Source organism: Rhinoderma darwinii, unplaced genomic scaffold (assembly GCF_050947455.1).
Source record: "Rhinoderma darwinii isolate aRhiDar2 unplaced genomic scaffold, aRhiDar2.hap1 Scaffold_137, whole genome shotgun sequence".
In the NCBI taxonomy this organism is placed as follows: Eukaryota; Metazoa; Chordata; class Amphibia; order Anura; family Rhinodermatidae; genus Rhinoderma; species Rhinoderma darwinii.
Window position 1 is genome coordinate 59,689 of NW_027461965.1, and position 20,013 is coordinate 79,701.

Sequence of the window (20,013 nt, forward strand, 5' to 3'; positions counted from 1 at the left end):
TTCACATGGTCAAGTGCAACTAATTCCAGCGGCTTATGACTCACAATAGGATGTAGTGGTGCTTTCTGACCAGATTGCTCTCGTCGGCTCACTGCACAAGAAGTACATTCTCGACAGCATTTTTCAATGTCCTCTCTCATTCCAATCCAGAAGAACCGTCTTCTTATAGTGGCTTCAGTCTTTTGACACCCAAAATGACCAGACTGGTCGTGGTAAGCTTCGAGGACTATGCTGGCGTCCTGCCGGGGCACCACAATCTGATTCACACGTTCATAAGTGATTGGATCTAGAGTGTGTCTGTATAGCTGACCCTTCCCTATGAATAGCCGTTTTCTCTGCCTTAACAGCTTGACCAACTCTGGATCGGCATTGATACGCTGACTCCTGCTGAGTTTTCTGCCAGATTCAAGAAGGGTTTTTAAACTTTCCAAGACTCTGCTTTCTTTCTGGACCTGAGCCCAATGTACTTTCTCTGTTTGCAGATTAAGAGGCACTTGTTTAGATGGGGGTTGGGTTCCTCTCCTTGTTGTCATGGCATTTTGCTTGGCAAATTGTGCATAGAAAGCAGGCATTTCCACCTCTTCCCAATTCTTCTCATCTCTGTCCACTTCTTCTACTGTAGGCAGCCGGGACAGTGCATCTGCATTCACATTCGATTTTCCTGTTCTGTATTTGATTTTGAATTTGAAGTTGGCTAGTCGGGATGCCCATCTTTGCTCCAAAGCTCCCAGCCGAGCTGTGTTTAAATGAGCCAGGGGGTTGTTGTCGGTAAAGACTACAAATGAAGTGGCAGTAAGGTAGTCCCGGAACTTCTCAGTAATGGCCCACACGAGTGCAAGGAATTCCAACTTAAACGAGCTGCAGTTATCATCATTTCTTTCTGTACTTCTAAGGGCTTGACTTCCATAAGCTATCACCCTTTCTTTCTCATCCTGTACTTGGGAAAGCACAGCACCCAATCCTTTCTTGCTGGCATCTGTGTACAAATGGAAAGGACGGCTGTAGTCTGGGTAAGCCAACACGGGGGTTTCAATTAGCATCTGTTTGAGTTTAATAAAGGAGACCTCTTGAGCATCAGACCAGAGTATAGGCACATTCTTCTGTAGCTTATGATTGGGTTGGCCTTGTAACAACTTCTGTAGGGGTGCTGCAATTTGGGCAAAGTACTTTATAAAGCGGCGGTAGTACCCCACAAATCCAAGGAAACTTCTTACCTCCTGAATGGTAGTAGGGGTTGGCCAATCTTTCACTGCAGCCACTTTGTCTGGATCTGGGATGACTCCTTCAGCGCTGACAACATGTCCCAGGTAATGCACCTTTGGCTTCAGCAAATGGCACTTTGACGGCTTGACTTTTAAACCGTACTTGATGAGGACATCCAACACTTCTCCCAGGTGCTTCAAATGCTCTTCATATGTCTTAGAGTAAACAATGACGTCATCTAGATACAAGAGGACCGTTTCAAAATTTTTATGGCCTAAACAGTACTCTATCAGTCTTTGAAATGTTCCTGGGACATTGCCCAGCCCAAAATGGTATACTGTTGAATTCGAACAAGCCCATTGATGTGGTAAAAGCTATCTTTTCTCGATCTTCAGGGGCCATTGGTACTTGCCAGTATCCACTTGTCAGGTCCAATGTGGAAAAGAATGCGGCTGACCCTAGTGCTGTCAGCGACTCTTCGATTCTTGGTAAAGGGTAGGCATCCTTGTGGGTGATATTATTTAGCTTCCTATAATCAACACAGAAGCGAATGTTGCCGTCTTTCTTTCTAACCAACACCAGGGGGTGCAGCCCAGGGACTGTGACTATCCCGTATGACATTTGAATCTTTCTTGAATCAACTTCTTCACTGGTTGGTATAGAGACGGAGGTACTGGACGGTATCTTTCCTTTATTGGTGGGTGTGAACTAGTTGGGATGGTATGCTGGATGACATCCACTCTTCCAAAGTCTATAGGGTGCTTGATAAATGCTTGGTGATGTTCTTTGGCAATTTTCATGGCTCCATCTTTCCATTCATCTGGAGTGTCTTTGTCGCCAATATGTATTTCTTCCCACCATGGAGTATCAGGGATTTTATCAGGACAGACTTCTGTTTGGGTGGTATGTTGCGTGGCGGTGACCTCTAGGTTCAAGACGTCTTGAAAGGTAATTCTTGATAGCTTGGGGGAGATTCACATTTAAATGCTGACATTCTCGCTCAATGTGACCACTTCTCCTACACTGCCTGCAAATGGGTCTTCCTTGGGAATCAAACTGGTAAGTGGGCCTTCTCCCAAAATTTCTATAACTGTCCCCACCGGGGCTGTAATGTTGCCTACCTCTCGGAGACCAGCGATCTGCATCTTGTCGGCGTTGCTGTTTAAGTTCTCTCAGCTCTCGGCACATTTCTGTCAGACCTTTAGCCAGTTCTGCAACCTGCACTTGCAACTCCTTTGCCACATCCCGCACCTGTGTCTGAGCACACTGCATGACAATTTCCTTGACGCCAGACATTGGCGCTGCACCGCTGGGGTACTGTTCAGGGCGGGTTTGGACTTGGTTGGACTCTGATTCGGTCCCTAGGACTCTGATGGCCATCTCTTTAAAGTCTAGGAACGAGCTGTCAGGGTTCTGCAGTGCCAAGGTTCTCAATTGCGTCTTTGTAGCTTATTTCCTTGCTCCTTTAACGAATTGATCCCTCAGGGTTCTGTCTGTATACAGCACTTCATGTGGATCCACTTGTTTAATAGCATGCCAACGCTTCCTGCAAACTGAGGGCAAAATTACGTAACGACTCACCAGGCTTTTTGCTTCGTGCCAAAGAACCGCATCTTTAGTTCAGAGATAGTCCGGGTATCAAAGGTAGTGCTCAGCCTCTCAAAAATCCATTCCACTGTCCGTTTTTCGGTGTGAGGCCAGGACTTCACCTCCCTCAAGGCTGCTCCTCCTAACTGACCGATCAGCATTTCCACTTTTTGCTCTGCGGTAACCGGGTACAGCTGGAACATGGCTTGCATCTTCTCCTTGAAGTCTCTCAGGCTGTTTGCATCTCCATTATAGTTGGGGAGCCAGGGCGCTCCAAAATAATACGGCATCGTTATCGGCGTTGCGTGCGCTGTGCTGGGGGTCCCACTGCTGCCAGGCAGTTCACGATCTCCCTCCATTGACATCTTATCAGAGACCTTCCGGTCTTTACTTAACAACAGTCTGTCCCTGTAGATAATACGCAGCAAGAAAACAGTGCAGTCATCCACTTACTGTCACACACACAGAGCGATCTCACAGTCCTGCACTCTCCAAGCGAATCGCGGCTTACTTTACAAGATGGCTGCCGCAGGACCTCCTGTTTAAGGCCCACACCTCGTGGTACATCCTGTTCGTGACGCCAATTTGTGGTAACGCGGGCGCCGAGTCGCGGTGGGCGGGGCTCTCTGAGCTGAAGTTGGTATTCACGCCCTTTGGTCACGGTGGCACACTTTCTCTCTCCCGCTCCTCGGGCAGCAGAACCAGTGAAATAAGTGGTGCTTGTGGGATACACTGTTCTCTGTCCCCTGGGATGTTATGTGGTGTACCCCGAAATAAGGATGTTCCAAGAGACAGGGTTCAATAAACTTTCACAGTAGTTTTACTGGGCACAATATGCTTGGTGGTTACTTCTGTTACCGAGGCAATGTCTTTAAGTAGTATAAACATATCACAGGGTATTGCAAATGGTGGTACCTGCTTCACCTCCCTGACTCTGTCTGTAATTCCTCCAAGTTTGCTCTGAGTTCTGCTCCACTTTCTTCTCTATACTGTGCTGGAAGGTGCGCTGCTGACTGTCCCAATCCAGTTGCACTATCACAGAGGAATGGTGTCCCTTCGGGATTCTAGGCTGTGTGCAAGCTCCTTGCTTTGCTCTAGGAACGCTCAGTAGTGTCCAAGCTCCTTGTCTGGCTTCTGTACCACATGCAACACACACTGACCTGCACTCCTTTCACTTCCACATGGCTGCTGCTGATCCTCTCACAGAATTCCTCTCAGTTCCACATGGCTGCTGCAGCATCTCACTGAATGCAACTTCAGACACCGACTTGTCTGCTCTCCTCTGCCTGCACGCTGCTGCACACTTCTCCACACTTCTGCACTCCTCTGCTCCACACTGCTGCACTCCTCTGCTCCACACTGCTGCACTCCTCTGCTCCACACTGCTGCACTCCTCTGCTCCACACTGCTGCACTCCTCTGCTCCACACGGCTGCACTCCTCTGCTCCACACTGCTGCACTCCTCTGCTCCACACGGCTGCACTCCTCTGCTCCACATGGCTGCACTCCTCTGCTCCACACTGCTGCAGTCCTCTGCTCCACACTGCTGCACTCCTCTGCTCCACACTGCTGCACTCCTCTGCTGCACACTGCTGCAATCAGTGAGGTTTGTTCCTGTGTCCCAGCTAGCTACACCCCTCCCCTCTTTCTGGAGAATGCATCTTAAGGTGAAACAGCCCATTTATGTTTCTGCTTAGTCATATAGGGAAGTGAATTCAGTACCAACCATGATTACAGAAGAAAGCACATTAAAACCTGCATACTAAATCAACAGTAGAATGACCGTAAATAAACAGCAATTTTCCTGGGTATCACAATAGCTCCAGGGACTTCTCCTAGTCTATGTGTTAATGTTTGTTTGTCAGTGGTGTCTGACGTGTTTGGGTTATAATTTATGGTTCGTGCATTATTGATTTATTATTGTTTTTGTTAATAAATAATATGGATATTATTTAATTATGGTTAATTGAGTTAACTAACTTTTATATTTATTTCTTAATAAAATGGCTGCTGTGGCCACTTTATCCAAACCCTTGGAGTCGAGTCTTCTTGAGAGAAAGGTGTGGGTTATGAATGGGGAACAGATATATAGGTAAGTGTAATTTGCATACACATACATCACTCGACTTACCCCAAGTCATGCAAAATAAAGACACAAAACGTTATAATTGGGTGTTAAATGGTCAAAACTTTTATTATATTATATGACCAAACCCAAAATGGCAAACCTCCGACTCACGAAGAGTCACACTCCAGCACGCAGGAAAGGAAAAACCCCCTGTGGGGGAAACCTCTAGGGAAACCATGGCTGGAGGATTGCCCTTCCTCTGGGCTTAGAAGGTGCCAAAATATAATTTGTAACAGAATTTGTACATTTTCTCAGATTTTCAAGGAAAGACATTACAATGAACGAACGACATAAAACACATAAATCGGCTGATCTGGTTGGCTAGGCGGATGTCTGTCTTCCTGGGCACCCATTAAAATGAATGGGCGATGCTCGGTTGAGACGGGTCCTCCAGAGGGGTCCTCCAGATGCCTCCTTGTAGCACCTGTCTCCGCTCTGGCTAATAGGGGGGGGGATCTCCTGCTGGAAAACCCCCTCTATTACAGACAACCCGTATGAAGAGGATGGCATCACTGTGATGAAGAAGTGGTCTGGGGTGAAGGGTTTCCCTGCTAGAACCTACAAGTTACATCAGGTCGGCATTGGTGGGGAAGTCAAGCTCAAGGTCCTCAGTCCCATCCAATATGGCGCTGAATGTGGCAGTAAAACCTTCTAATATGGAATCTTCTTTATGTCATAAACATTTGTATTTATGACATCAGCACATTCATCATCATTACTACAGGAGTTTCTTACCACTGCCGCCTCATTCATTGTGACATCACCCACAGTGGTCTGAAGTGTTAACCCTTTAATGACTGGCAGTGTACTTACCACAGAGGCCATAAAGCTGAATAGAACATATCAATGGCCATAAAGGAAAAGGGATAATGCAGGGAGCATCTCCGCACAAGAACAATCCATGACAAAGAGTACTCCAGGATAAGATAACTTGTCTGCTTTCTCCAAAAACCAGCACCACACCTGTCCATAGGTTGTGTGTGGTATTACATCTCATTACCATTCACTTCAATGGAGCAAACCTGCAATACCAAATACAACCTGTGGATAGGTGTGGTGCTATTTTTGGAAGAAAGCAGCCATATTTTTCTAATCCTGCACAGCCCCTGTTAGAAATAGTTAAAAAAAAGGGGGAGAGAAGAAATTAAAAAAAGGGAAAAAGAGGAACTCTGAGGTAAAATAAATCAAACTGGACTGAAAGGAGTCTGCTGGAGGTGCCAGATGGAAAGACATGTTTCTGCCATGGGGACCAGATTAGTTGAAAAACTATGCAGTTTATCTTCGAATGCAGCATCACAAAAACAAATTATTTTGTAAAAAAATTAAAAAGTGTTTTTATTGTGCAAAACTAGAAAAACTTTTACATACATGTTGGTTCAGGAGTCCTGGTGGTCCTCCATGGGCTTTACCCATGGAGTGTTTGGAGACATGTTGGAGCTGTGGGGGAATGGTAGGTACGCTTACTGACATCTGATGGGATTGTAGGCACATCGCACCATTTTGGTTGGCAATAAATGCTCTCTTTGAACATGCCCTCTCCGCTCCATTCTCTCCAGATCTATTTCTTTCCAGAAGAAGGTTCTCCTCCATTTATTCAGACTAGGTTGTGCCTAGACATTGGAAGTCTACAATTCCCCGGTACAAATCTAAATGTTTGGCCACATTCACTGATATTCAGAATCCAGCAACTCTGCCGATTGTTGAAGTAAAATCTCAGGCATTTTCTGAGTAGTTGACCGCTAACTCCCTCCACTCTGCTACCTCGCTGTAGTGCCCGACCATTCAAATTGTTTTCTTCTCTCTCTGTAATTGTCGTCTGTCTATTGCTTGCTGTTTTAACCTTTCTTATTGATAAAAGTACAGATTTGGTAAAGACGACGCTTACATTGTTTCCTAATTGTCTTTTGATGAGCTGCATTTTTTTTACATTTTGTACTGCTTTATGGTTTTAATAAAGATTGAGCAGAGTTACTGCAGTTAAGGGGTGATAAATATTCTTCTACGTTGTCACGGCGCAGGATGTGGACCCACAGGGCCGTACCGCGTAGCGGGGTAGCAGCTGTCCAACAAGGTACAAAACCATGTCTATAGTTCTGAACGGGTACCTGAGGCAATGTAGACAGTGGCAGGGACACGACTTGACTTTCACAGCAGGTGACGTCGCGGATGCAGCGGGAAGACACAACTTGACTTTCACAGCAGGTGACGATAGCACGGGATACAGGGTACAGGCAGCAGGAACGGGTAACACTGGGAACTGGAAAACACTGGGAGACCTTTAGCAAGACAAACTAGGGTATACAACAACGCTCAGGCAAGGAACCAGTGGGCAGTCCATTTTAAGTCCCATCATCAACAATCCCCAAAGGGTTTACTCTTTATGAGGATATACCAGCTACATGAAGACTGGAGGGGTGGAGATAGAAATAAACTATTACTCCAAAAAGAAACCATGTGGATATACACCCTGGGGACTTTATCCCCTAGGGGGCTAAATAATGAGATCAAATGTAACATGTTCCTCTGAAATGATTGGGCTTATGTATCTGTTATGGATTCTTCTTTCTCCGAGGTTCTTTTTCTTTCTTGGATCCCTGCTCAGGACGGTGGGGACTCGGTCGATGGTCATTTTTTGGCCCTTGACCTACTCCCTGCCGACCTGCCCGGTCCCCTTTTGCGATCATTACGTAGTATACTGTATCTCTTTCTTGGTTCTTTCCTGGACTTTGTATGGGTGGGTTCGATATCCGCTCGGGGGGCTGTTTACCAGCAGCTGAGTGGTCTTGCACTCACTCATCCTTATCCATACTATAGAAATAACCTTATTTATATTCTGAAACTGTAAAGATGGAGATACACTCTTTACCTCCTCAGTTCTTCCCTATATTGAACTAATGACCTTATTCATACATTGAAATGGAGGGAATAAAAATGTTCACTCTTGAGCATATTCAATTGATGGATTTATACATATATGGAAATGGAGAGAAAAGAGATCCTCTTCCCTATAGCCGGCTCATAATGTGTATCTACCCCCTTCTTTTTTCAGATGTATTAACCATCTCAGGACACATCTCCATCTCTCACTTCCAATATTATTCTTTGGATCTAGTTGATGTCTGACCAATTTGTGACACTCTGTTTAATATATATCTCTGTGAGCTATAAAGGAAACAGAATATCGCTACTCGCAATATGTTTGGGATTTTTTTGTTTCTTTCTTTATTGCCTCTTTCTCATATTTTTTCTTTCCCTTTTTTTTTTTTTTTCTTTTTCTTATTTTTTCTTTTTCTTGTTTCTTTATTTCTTTATTTATCTTTTTATTATTTTTCAGGGAGAGTGATGCCTCTCTCTCCATGATAATGACATTAGCATCTTAATTAAAGTCATTAATGAGGACCTAATTTTTGGTCGTATCTGCTTTTAGCAATCCTGGTAATATTTTCTAATGAAATTATTCTTTATTATGATTACCTTTCTAAAAATGGTTTAAGATGTATTGTACATTTGTTTAATCTGTACTTGCAGTTTATTCCCAATATTCTACTGCATGTAAACGATCGAGTTATTGAAATTGACAATGTATCTTTAAATACCTGTGCTATATAAGCAGGTACTATCGTGAACATGATTTCCTGTCTCTGATGAAGTCCCAGCTGGGATGAAACGCGTAAGACGTATGCACGGTGGTGAGAGACGTCATCACACCGTTTTCCTCAGGCGTGGTTACCTGTAAACTCCATGCCTCAAACCACACATGGTTTGTTACCTACTACCTTGGCTGCAGGGGCGTAACTAGGAAAGACTGGGCCCCATAGCAAACTTTTGACTGGGGCCCCCCCTCCCCTGGGTGTCACACAACCCCCCCCTTGTAGATAGTGCCTTTTTTACAGTCCCCCTGTAGATAATGCCATACAGCCCCCCTGTGGATAACGCCATACAGCCCCCCCTGTAGATAACGCCATACAGCGCCCCCTGTAGATAACGCCATACAGCCCCCCTGTAGATAACGCCGTACAGCGCCCCCCCTTTAGATAACACCATACAGCCCCCCTGTAGATAATGCCATACAGCCCCCCCTGTAGATAATGCCATACATCACCCCCCTGTAGATAACGCCATACAGCCCCCCCTGTAGATAACGCCATGCAGCCCCCCCTGTAGACTGTATGGCGTTATCTACAGGGGGGGCTGTATGGCGTTATCTACAGAGGGGGCTGTATGGCGTTATCTACAGGGGGGACTGTGTGGCGTTATCTAAAGGGGGGACTGTGTGGCATTATCTACAGGGGGGACTGTGGCGTTATCTACAGGGGGGACTGTGGCGTTATCTACAGGGGGGACTGTGTGGCGTTATCTACAGGGGGGACTGTGTGGCGTTATCTACAGGGGGGACTGTGTGGCGTTATCTACAGGGGGGACTGTGTGGCGTTATCTACAGGGGGGACTGTGTGGCGTTATCTACAGGGGGGACTGTGTGGCGTTATCTACAGGGGGGACTGTGGCGTTATCTACAGGGGGGACTGTGTGGCGTTATCTACAGAGGGGGACTGTATGGCGTTGTCTACAGGGGGACTGTATGGCGTTATTTACAGAGGGGGCTGTATGGCGCTAACGCCATACAGCCCCCACTGTAGAGAACGCCATACAGTCCCCCTGTAGAGAACGCCATACAGCGCCCGCCCTGCAGGGAACGCCATACAGCCCCCCTGCAGGGAACGCCATACAGCCCCCCCTGCAGGGAACACCATTAAGCGCCCCCCCTGCAGGGAACGCTATACAGCGCCCCCCCCCCCCCGGCAGGGAACACCATACAGCGCCCCCCTGCAGGGAACGCCATACAGCGCCCCCCCCCCCCAAAAAAAAATACGACCTATAGTGTGTCCTACAAATAACATGCATCCCCTATTCACAGGATAAGGGATACATGTGTGATCGCTGGCATTGATAGGGAGAACGGGGGACTGAAAGTCCCCCAAGTTCTCCATGACTAACCTCTGACTTCCGGCGTCTGTGTCGGCAGCTCAATAAAAATGAATGGAGCGCTGGTCACGCATGCGCACAAGCGCGACCGGCGCTCCATTCATTTCTACGGAGCTGCCGACACAGACCCCGGAAGTCCGAGGTTTGTGATGGAGAACTTCAGGGGACTTTCAGTCCCCCGTTCTCCCTATCGCTGCCAGCGATCACACATGTATCCCCTATCCTGTGGATATCCTGTGGAGAGGGGATACATGTCTTTTGTTTAATGGCAGAGCGGGGAGATACCTCCCTGCTCTGCCGTAGTGTTCAGTGGCGTCCCGCTCTAGCAGCCATAGCGGCTGCTAGCGGAGCCTGCGGCCATGGTGGGGGCCCGTGCCGGCGGGCGACACGGGCCCCCTCATGCCGCGGGCCCCGTAGCAGTCGCTACGGCTGCTACGGCGGTAGTTACGCCACTGCTTGGCTGGTATCTCCTTATTGGGTCCCTGGACTTGAGATTCTTAACCTCTACTACTTATGAGGTATGGGACATAACATCTAGAGGATATCAATTGGCTGTTTCAAACTTGAAGCAAGAACTTTGCATGCACGCTACAACAGCCCTTAAATTCACCTGTACCCGGGAATTAACCCATCCTGTTACGGACAAGGAAGCAAGGGAGAAATCCACTCTGTGTATAATCAGGAATCCGCCTGCTTGAAGGAATCGAAGTGACCAAGAATACGATTCTAAGGTCAGATACATGTGGCTGTTAAGTTGCACTGAAACTTCAAGAATGATAAAGACCATCTATGGACTGATGTACACACAATAGATGAGTATGCGGAAAATCATTGTGGATCATTTATATTCTCTTTGCTCACTCTACTTTACCGTACTTATATTGGTTCCTGGATGTGCTTAACAATTTTGCCGTTCGGACAGGTTTGAATTGACTGTCCCTCCTAGGCTGTAACTTGTTATATGTACCTTGCCGATATATCTTTTTGTATCTCATTTAGCATATTTATGCTTATATCGATATATACCCATAATTATCCCTGGCCAGGTAGTTTTTAAATTGTATTCTATTATTATATATGAATTTTGTGGGAATTTGTTTGCTACTTTTCCCTTTTTTCTACGAATTAAACTAATTTTATATCACAATATCTATAGATATATTTATTTTTTATATATCAATATCTGAATTCTCTTACCCAGATGAGTGCTTGTTTTGTCCTGGATAGTTTTTTGGTTCATTGTTTTTGGTTTAGTTACTAGGACGGCACCGTGTGGCCCCCCCAACCACAATATTCTGGGATTCTGGATATTTGGGCTGATAATTGATGTAAGGCAGCTTGACGCATACTGGCCCTTTAAGGCCGTGCACGCGTGGGCGCCCTGCGGTACACAGTCCGAGGACCCGGAAGAGAGTGCCGCCGTCTCCCTGGAGGGAGTACACGCCGAGAAGAGAAGCGTCCATGGCCGGGATCGTCAAGAGGTAAGTCAGAACGACGACCCCCGGCCATGGACGTAACATACGTCCTGCTCCTGAGGTGACCTCAGGGAGGACAGAAAAATCCCATGAAACAGAAGAGACTGGGGTGGTGGACATTGTTAGGTAAAGGTTAAATTATAGACTTACCATCAGGGGTGCTCAGGGATATGCCGCTAATCCCCGAGTCAAGACTAGCTAGGAGGTCAATGCTTCCTGAGCCCTGCTCACACCATAGTCAGGAGCCCCCCAGCTTGACTGTGTCTGATTTGGGACAGGTAGTGGCTCAATTACTGGCTGGTGTTAGAGAGGCTTTGGTGCAGCGTGAGGTCCCACCACCTGTGGTCCCCGTTGCTCCTTCTCCTGTGGCGGCGTGGTACGGTTCGGTATCTGGGGCTGTTGCGCTAGGTTCTAAAGTCAGTGGAGTTTTGCCATAGCAGTTTCATCTGGGGCCAGTGTGAGGAATGGGGGGAACCACTTTGTCTATTTTGCTGCAGGTGGAGAGAGACTTTTTCTGGGACTTTTTCTGTTATTTGCCCCTTGTCCTGAGCTCAGGTGGTTTTTAATTCAAATGAGACAAGCAGCCGATCAAACTGGGAAACCAGTGAACCAGTCCAAACCAGTGTAGAAGTGTCTGAAAATAATCCTCTCCAGTGTCACCTTCAGACTGTCCGACCACAATGGTGAGGATATGCGTAGCAGCCGCAGGTGGGCATGGATTACAAATTGATAGTTGATGTGTTTATGTTTCTTTTGATGTGTTTTTATTTAGAAATTTAGCACCAAGCGCGCCGCCTATGTAAACATGTATGCCGCCTATGTAAACATGTATGTGTATATCATTTTAGTGCTTTGCTGCCATCTAGTGACCAAACTGCATAGATAGTTTGTGTAGTGCTGTTGTGTTATGTGTGCAGGACCTGTGATCACATGACCAGAGAGGCAAATTCTCAAGTTCGTGCAGGTGCTGCACAGCTACTCAAGTAGGGGAGAAGCTGAATCTTTATTTAACAGGAGTTTAGCACCATATTTAAATATGCAATATTTTAAAAACAAATCGCCATCTTAAAGTCGTCAAACTGCATATTATGAGAGGAGAATAACTGTTATGCTATGCCGTTGATATATACATTGTGTAGTAAGTGTTATTCCACTTAAGTAAACATATAACAGATCATTCCTCCAATTAAGACCCTTCGGGAATCTTGTATGAAGCTGCAGATCGCAGAACGCCTCCCTATTCAGGAAGTGTCTTCTCCAATATCCACCCGTCTTTGGTTTCTTCACTTCTTCAAGGCCATAAAAACATTGGGGGGAATTTATTAAGACGGTATTTCATATGCCAGTCTTAATATAAAGAAAGTTGGAGTAAGATGCAACACATTTATTAAATGTGTCACATCTTTCGGCCGTTCGTGCGCCACAATCGTTATGCAGCGACCGCGGCCATGCTCCATCCATTCCCCCTACCCAGCGGACATAATGTAAAATAAAAAATAAGTATAATCTTTTTTCTGCTTCTCTTCTTCCCCCTTGATCCCCTAAGGCTCCCTGCTGCCCATACAATGCACTGACACCGAGCAGCGTCAGGTCCTTTATATGTGACACAACACTCAACGTCATCAGTGCATTGTATGAGCCGCAGGCTGCGGAGAGAACATGAGGGGACCAGAAGAGGAGTGGTGAGGTGAGCATTCATTTTTTATTTAATTGTCCGATAGAGGGGACGGAGAGGAGCCTGGCATGGGCCTCTACCTTGATACGCTCCACATAGTGAGATTTTTGCCAATTATTAGCAGGCATAGATTTCCACTATAGTTTACGCCAGGTGTAAATTATTATAAATTTTTTGAGCTGCTGTCACCTCGCCCCCTTTTGGAAAGCCCTCTTTTAGAAAACTGGCGTAGAAAGGTTAATAAATTTCCCCATAAGCTTTAAAAATTACCATTATGTGTTTCTAAGAAGTGTTTTTCTGCACCGGGAGGCATTAGTGTTTTTTTGTTTTTGTATCTGAAATGTGTTCTACAATGCGCGTTTTGAACTTTCTAATCGTGCGCCCTACAGATGTGGCCGGCTTTATCTTGACTTTCAACGCATTAAATACACAGTGTCAGTGTTTTTTCAATGACTTCTTAATGACTTTTGTTGTGTGATATCACGCTGCAGCAAGTTATCCGAGTCAAGATAAAGATGGCTACATCCGTACATACACGCGATCACATTGTTTGCATTTAATGGCATAAATGACATGATGCTTAGTACAATTTTTATAAACGCATCGATATCGTAAGTACTTTTTAAAAAATAAAAAAACTTTTTGGGAAAGTCAAGTTTTGTTGTTAGTGACAATGTAGAAAAGACTTGGTGACATCATGTAACCATACCTCCCAACCGTCCCGGATTCAGCGGGACAGTCCCGGACTCCGGGCGTTGTCCCGCTGTCCCGGGCGGCCGGGGGTATGTCCCGCTGTCAAAATAATTCTAAAGCAGGGAACCATCAGCTCCCTGCTTCAGAATTGGTACATAGCGGAGGAGCAGAGGGAGCTCCTCCGCTCGCCGAGGGCTCCCCGGGCACAGTGCTACTTTGCGGGTGGATTGAGTATCCGACTCACCAGCCACAGCTGCGCTTGTAGCTTTCATGTGCTTAATTATCGTGGGAAAGCTACAAGCGGGGCTGTGACAGGTGAGTCTCACAGTCACTCCCAGTGCATGCGGCAGCAGCGGCAGCCAGTCTGACTGTGAGTCTCTGACCAGTCACCACCCACACGCAGCAGACAGATAGTGCCTGCAGGATGGACTGACAAAGTGCCTGTCAATATTGAATGAACCTTCAACTACAACTGTTTCGCAGCTATTAAATATGATGGCTTTTATAGTGTAGTGGTCAACTTGGCTGCCTTACATTAGGATTGGAAGGTTGTTGGCTCAAAGCTCAGTAGGGATTTTTTTTAAAATATTATTAATATTTTAGTTGTATTAGGCTGATGTGAACAGGCCCTAAGGCTTCTTTCACACTAGCGTTTCTATACGTTTACTTCTCTTCCGTCAGAGGAAGAGAGGATCGATATGTTAAACGGAATGCAATGGTTCCATTAGAATTACCATTGCTTTCAATGTTAATTCTTTTGTATCAGTTGCTTTCCGTTTGTCTCCGTTCGCTAGGTTTCCGTTCTTTTAAATAAAAGACTGCCGAAAAAAACGGAAACTTAGCGAACAGAGACAAACGGAAAGCAACTGATACAAAAGAATTACCATTAAAAGCAATGGTAATTCTAATGGAACAGTTGCTTTCCGTTTAACATATCGATCCTCTCTTCCTCTGACGGAAGAGAGGTAAACGTATAGAAACGCTAGTGTGAAAGAAGCCTTAGGGCCTGTTCACATCAGCTTTGGCTTTCCGTTCCGGGGTTCCGTCAGAGGTTTCCGTCGGGTGAACTCCGCAATGGAAAGTCAAACGGAAACCACAGTTTCCGTCCCCATTGATATCAATGGTGATGGAAACATTGCTAATGGTTTCCGTTCGTCACAATTATGGCAGGTTTCCGTTTTTCCAACAGAATTAATAGCGCAGTCAACTGAAACGTAAGCTGTAATTTCAGTTTGACTTTCCGTTGCGGGGTTCACCCGACGGAAACCTCCGACGGACCCCGGAATGGAAAGCCAATACAGATGTGAACAGGTTGTGCCCGTACTCTTCTTCCTACTATCCCACTCGTGTGATCACTTATAAAAGGTGTTAGTTATGCTCTTTATTATCACTGAGGCCCCATGCACACGACCGTTCCCGTGATTACACCCACGCATGGCTGCGGACAGTCATCCGCATTTGCGGACCATGTTCCCATTATAAAGTATAGGACCGTGGCCCATAAAATAAAAAAAATAGGACATGTCCTATTTTTTACGGAAGGTTTCTATGGCCATAGAAAGGAATGGGTCCGTAATTACGGACTAAATCTACGGTCGTGAGCATGGGGCCTTACTCTTGATTTTGTAATGTGTCCGTAAAACTTTTGGTCTGTTCATGATTTTTAGCTCAGTAGTCCAGAAATTTCTGAAGTGGAGGTTAGCAACGATGCTGGGGAGTCATCGGCGAGCGGAGGAGCTCCCTCCGCTCTGAACTAATTCTGAAGCAGGGAGCTGATAGTTTCCTGCTTCAGAATTAGTGGCTACTCCTTGAGCAGAATCCCCGTTGCCAATGATCAGTTGCCGATTGACATTAGTGGCTCCTCCTGGAGCGGAATCCCTGGCCAGAGTCGGCAACGGGGGTTCGCTCAAGGAGTATCCACTGACGTTACTGTCCATATATGGACAGTAACATCAGGGCTTCCCTCTAGGAGCTGAATCCCCGGCCTATGCTCTGGCTGGGGATTCCGCTTCTAGAGGTAGTCGCAATGGCGCTGTCTACAGGGTGGGGATAGCACTTTCTACAGGGTGGTGACACTATCAACATGGAAACTGTGGCACTATATAGGGGCACTATCTACATGGGCACCGTGGTACTATTGAGAGGGCACTGGCACTTTATATATGGGCACTGGCACTAGGGGCAGCTATGGGGGTATTATACTGTATAAGGGCAGCTAGGGGGGCATTATACTGTATGAAGCAGCTATGGGTCATTATACTGTATGGGGAGGCTATTTAGGCATTATGCTGTAGGGGGGCTTTATGCTGTATTGGGGAAGCTATGTGGCATTATGCTGTATGGAGAAATTTGGGCATTATACTGCATGGGAGCATCTGTATGGGCATTATACTGTACGGTGGCAGGTAGAGGGCATTATACTGTGTAGGGGCAGCTATTTGGTATTATACTGTGTGGGAGGTACTATGGGAGCATGATACTGTGTGAGCTGAATCGGGTGTGTATGGGCGGGGATTGGGTCCTTTGTTTTGATGCCCTTCTTAACCTCTTAACGCCGAAGGACAGATATATCCGTCCTCTGCAGCTGGTAGTTTGCGCAGGAGGACGGATATATCCGTCCTGTGATCGCACGGGTACTGACACTGTACCCACGCGATCAGCGGCAGGAGCACGGCCGTTATACACAGCCTGGCTTCTGCTGCAACTGCCGGAAATGAAGCGTGCTCCGATTCTGGCAGTTTATCCCATTAAATGTCGCTGTCAATAGTGACAGCGACATGTAATGTGTTTGACAGAGGGAGGGAGCTCCCTCTGTCACCCCATCGGCGCCCCCGCAAAGAAATCGCTGGTCGCCGTCGGGTTTCCATGGCAGCCGGGGGCCTAGCAAAGACCCCCAGGTCTGCCTTCAGCAAATGCCTGTTAGGCCATGCTGGAGGCATGACCTAATAGACTGCCTGTCAGTTTTACACTGACAGGCAATAATGCTTTGGTATACTAAGTATACCAAAGCATTATATATGCGATCAGCAGATCGCATAGTGAAGTCCCCTGGTGGGACTAAAAAAAAAAAAGTGAATCAGTTAAATAAAGTTTGTGAAAAAAAAAAATTACAGTCAAAATCAAATAAAACCAAAAAGTGGTTTTATTTAGTAAAAGTGTCAAAACAAATAACACATGCACATATATGTTATCCCCGCGATCGTAACGACTTGAACAATAAAATGAACACATTCATTAAACCACCGGATGAACGGCGTCCAAAAAAAACGCAAAAAAAACAACGGCAAATTTCTCTCTTTTCTCCCATTCCCACCATAAAAAAATTAAATAAAAGTTAATTTATAAGTCTTATGTACTCCAAAATAGTACTAATGAAAACATTGTCTCGCAAAAATCAAGCCCACATACGGCCACATTGAAGGAAAAAATAATAATTACGTCTCTTGGAATGCGGTGATGCAAAAACAAGTATTTTTTTTCTAAAAGGCTTTTTATTGTGCAAACGTAGGAAAACATATAAAACCTTTACATATTTGGTATCCCCGTAATCGTGCCAACCCATAGAATAAAGTTAACATGTTATTTACACTGCATAGTAAACGGCGTACATTTATAACGTGAAAATCAATGCTGGAATAGCTGTTTATTTTCAATTCTCTCCTAAAATAAAGTTCATAAAGGTTAATCAATATATTATAAGCATCTAAAAATGGTACAATTACAAAATACAACTCGTCCCACAAAAAACAAGCCCATATACGGCTATGTCGACGGAATAAAAAAAAAGTTACGACTCTTGGAATGCAACCGTGAAAAAACAAGAAATAATCCTTGGTCATTAAAGTGCAAAATGGCCTGGTCATTAAGGGGTTAACATCAATTGTTAATATCCTGTAAAATGTAATCCACGGTCAATATTTATACATTGGTTGTGAAATGTCTTGTCATTTGAGCAGGCTATCCTAGATCTTATAAATTCCCTTGTAGGTATTGCCTAGATGGTGTGAGCTGGGTGACTGTAGTGCCCGAAGAGGGTTCACAAAATGTTTCCTTTTCTGTATTACAATTCCCCTGCAACGTAATCTCGAAGAAGGTAACAGAATCCATGGATGCCGAGACTGTAACATTGTAAATTAAATGTATTGGTATTATTGTATTCCATAAATGGTGGTACAGACACCACATCATGACCCATAAACAAAAAAAAGATCGTCGATGTAGCGTCCATCCCACACAATCCACTTGTAAAAGGGATTATTGGCTGAAAAAATGTTGTTCTCCCACCATGTCATAAACAAATTGTCCATGGAGAGGGAGAATTTTAACCCCATCAGGGCGTCTTCTGTCTGCAATAAAATAAAACTATCAAGGCAGAAAAAATTATGTGAGCGCAGATACTCCACTGACATTAAAATAAATTCTTGTAGACATTTGGAATACCTGGTGTATTTCCTCAAATGGAATTCCACTGCCTTGATTGCCGGAATATGTGGTATGCAGGTAGGGCCACCATCAGAAATTTCTGGGCCTCATACAGTCAGTGGAATTCCATTTGAGGAAATACATCTGGGTCCCCCATTATTAGGGGATTTGCAGAGGTGGCAATGGAAAGTCATGGGAGGGGAGCAGGACGCAAAGTGTCAGGGACTCTGTGAGCGGGCGGAGGAGTAGGCTAAGAGAACGGGAGGTGGCCGAGGCGGGAGTTGGGCCAGAGTGGATATGACGCTTGACCGGCATCTGAGGAGGGGAAGGGGAGGGAGACCGGAGGGAAGGTGGGAGAGAAGGGGCAACATAAAAAAAATAATTAAACTGAATCTACTGCTTTAAAACAGAGTCACTCACCAAGTTGCAGAGCAGGCCGCTGCTTCTGGCCCCTGCATGGGTCCCATTCCTTTCTACAAACCAATTACCTCTGATCATAACCTTGATGAGCGGCGGCTGCCCAGTTTATTTTACTTTTGTGGCCAGGCCCCTGACAGTAGTACCAGCAGGCCGGTTTGCAGGGGTACTAGCCAACTACGTCACAGATAACCCAAGACCATGCAAAGTTATGGATTTTTGGCATCCCATGGAATATGGGAACAATAGGGAATTCTATCAGTAAGTATTCTGCCTGTTTCTTGGCTAATACTCCTAATCCAATTCCTTCTTCTAGCAGATTTTTTAAAGATCTTGTTTCACCACAAGTTTGTGATATGTACTGTAGATTCATTGTCTAAAATGGTATGAACGTATCTGGAATATAAACAGGAATCTACAGGGTGGGCCATTTATATAGATACACCTAAATAAAATGGGAATGGTTGGTGATATTAACTTCCTGCTTGTGGCACATTAGTATATGGGAGGGGGGAAACTTTTCAAGCTGGGTGTTGACCATGGCGGCCATTTTGAAGTCGGCCATTTTGTATCCAACTTTAGTTTTTTCAATGGGAAGAGGGTCATGTGACACATCAAACTTATCGAGAATTTCACAAGAAAAACAATGGTGTGCTTGGTTTTAACGTTACTTTATTCTGCAGGCAGTTATAACACACAAAATTGTTGCTAACATCCCCCATATGTCTACTTTAGATTGGCATCGTTTTTTGAACATTCTTTTATGGCAGGAAATCCTAGCGTCGTACATAACTATGATGCTAGGAGCCCGGTCCCTGCAGTATGTATGGAAAAAATCCCATTTTCACTCTGCAACATTGAGTGCACACTTAATTCAACAAAACACCTGCAGGGTTAAAATGCTTACTACACCCCTAGGTAAATGCATTGAGGGGTGTAATTTCTAAAATTGAGTCACTTCCGGGGGGTTTCCACTGTTTTGGGCCCACAGGCGCCCAGAAACCAATCCAGCAACATTTGCACTCCTTCCCTTCTGAGCCCTGCCGTGTGCCCAAACAGCAGTTTCTGACCACATATGGGGTATTGCCGTACTCGGGAGAAATTTCATTACAAATGTTGTGTTCTTAAATTCCTTTATTTGTTGGGAAAATTAAAAATGTTGCGCTAAAGCTACGTCTTATTGAAGAAAAAGGATTGTTTTTATTTTCACTGCCCAATTCTAATAAATTCTATGAAACATCTGTGGGGTCAAAATGCTTACTACACCCCTAGATGAATTCCTCAAGAGGTGTAGTTTCCTAAATGAAGTCACTTTTTGCGCGTTTTCATCGTTTTGTCCCCTCAGGAGCTTTGCAAATGTGACATTGCCTCTGCAAACCATTCCTGCTAAATGTGATCACCAAAAGCCAAATAGCGCTTATTCCCTTCTA